Genomic DNA, 2,500 nt, shown 5'->3' on the forward strand with positions numbered 1-2,500 from the left:
TGTTTTCACACATTATCGCTAAGAACCGATGTTCATCTTTTAGTATACACCACAGCAAGCGAGATTCGAATATGTGTGCGAAACAGCATTCAAACTGTTGGGAATAAAGGTAGAAAGAATGGAAGAATATATATATATATATATATATATATATATATATATATAAAGAAGCCAGAAGCCAGATATGAAGGCAGAGAGAAAAGAATATTAAAAATAAGGGATTGAAAAAAGAAATGATGTCAAAAAGAAAGACAGCACAAAGAGAGAGAGGAAGGGAGAGAGGGGGGGGGAGGACAGAGAGAGACAGAGGGGAGAGATGGGAGCAGAGAAAGAAAGAAAAAGAAAAGAAAAAAAAACGAGAGACAGACAGACAGACAGACAGACAGAAAGATTGTTGACAGGCAGCGGGTATCATTGTCTTTCTCTCTCTCTCTCTCTCTCTCTCTCTCTCTCTCTCTCTCTCTCTCTCTCTCTCTCTCTCACAGAGGGATAAAACACAAAAAGAAATTTAAATGTCAAACGCCATGGTCTTTCCTTGTCTATAAAGCGCGCGCAGCGCCAGAAATACGACGACGTTGCCAAGCGACAGCTGACGTCACAGCTGCCTTTTCAGTTTCTCCGTTGTAAGCTTTCATTTCATCATCACATTTTTCTGTTTAAAATACTAAAATATGACATCGCGTTCAGATATTGGTATCACCTACATTTCTTCCTCTGTAACTCGTGATACGCGCCACTCACAAACAGACGCACGTGAGCTCGCTCATGAACACACACACACACACACACACACACACACACACACACACACACACACAGAGAGAGAGAGAGAGAGAGAGAGAGAGAGAGAGGAGAAGAGAGAGAGGACAGACAGACAGACAGACAGACACATAGAGATACAGAGATATACGAGAAAGAAATACACAATGACAATATAACACTATACAATACAACACGATGCAATATATTAAAGTAAATCCACACACAGGAACACAGATCGTGTACAAAGCAAATAAACACTTTTTTTTAAATTAAATTGATCTTTTCAAAAACAAAGAATGTTTTCCTGCTGATTTAAACTTCTGCATGGAATGCAGCGAACATTTCAGCCGTTTTGCTTTAAATTGTGTAGATATTGTTGTTCTACGATAGAGCGAGCGAGCGAGCGAGCGAGAGAGGGACGCAGAGAGAGACAGACAGACAGATAGAGACTGACACACACACACACACACACACACACACACACACACACACACATATATATATATATATATATATATATATATATATATATATATATATATATATATATATATATATATATATATCTTTGTATATATGTGTGTGGGGTTGGGGTGGGAGATATGGGCGTGTGTGTGTGTGTGTGTGTGTGTGTGTGTGTGTGTGTGTGTGTGTGTGTGTGCGTGCGTGCGTGTGTGTGTTTGTGTGTGTGTGTGTGTGTGTGTGCCGTGGAAGCTGCGATACATAGACTAGAAATGAGTGTGTGGAGGAGGGGGGTAGAGGAGGTGCAGGGTAATGTGTGTGTGTGTGTGTGTGTGTGTGTGTGTGTGTGTGTTGGAGCTCATGTACGTTTATATGTATTTGACTGTGCTTTCATATCTGTGAAACTGTATGTTTGGTGCATATCTATTATGCATGTGTGGGGGTATGTGTGAATGTGTGTCTTTATTTTTTACATTTATTTGCTTATTTATCATCATTGTTGTCTTATTGATTTATTTATTTATTTATGTAAGCTTATCTATTATTTATTCACCTTTTTTTTCTCAAGGCCTGACTAAGCGCGTTGGGTTACGCTGCTGGTCAGGCATCTGCTTGGCAGATGTGGTGTAGCGTATATGGATTTGTCCGAACGCAGTGACGCCTCCTTGAGCTACTGAAACTGAAACTGAGACTCAGAGAAAGGGGGGAGGGGGGGGGGGTGTTGCTTGACGCTTCGATACTTTAATGTCATTGGCCATGAGGTCCTTATGGCAAAGGGTAAATGCGCCAGCATACCTTCATTGCATAACAAAACATCAGAATGCCCGAATGAAAATGGTGAAAGCAAAATTAATACTGAAACAAAACAAAGGAGGTGGAATTTTGTTTAATGTCCCGTCACACATATCGGTGATTGAAGACATTTTGTTTAAAGTATTTATGAATACAACTGAGTATTATCGGTTAGAAGGGGTGGGAGATGTGTGGATGAATGGAGGGTTGGGAGAAACTGGGCAAATGAGGGTGAAAATGTCGGTGAAATTTGGAAGAAAAAACAACAACAACAACAACAACAAAACAACTCTAAATACAGTTACAGGAAATTACTTAAAAGACTTCGTAAAAGAGAAGTCGTTAAACTGACAAGCGAAACAACTGATAATGAGAGTTCTTTCCTTGCAGAAAAAAACACTGTGGTAGCAACCAACAGGCTACCCAACACAGTAAGACTCCGTTCATCCATACTGATGGAACAGATTCCAACACTGGCTGCAGA

The 2,500-nt window shown here is 40.1% G+C and overlaps 1 protein-coding gene across 1 annotated transcript in view; it reads right to left on the reverse strand.

The window, feature by feature from the left end:
• LOC143284345 (inverted formin-2-like) overlaps positions 1-2,500 on the reverse strand; it is a 251,990-nt gene that overhangs the window by 98,517 nt on the left and 150,973 nt on the right. The window lies entirely within an intron of this gene.

The sequence above is a fragment of the Babylonia areolata genome, chromosome 7 (assembly GCF_041734735.1).
Source record: "Babylonia areolata isolate BAREFJ2019XMU chromosome 7, ASM4173473v1, whole genome shotgun sequence".
NCBI lineage: Eukaryota > Metazoa > Mollusca > Gastropoda > Neogastropoda > Buccinidae > Babylonia > Babylonia areolata.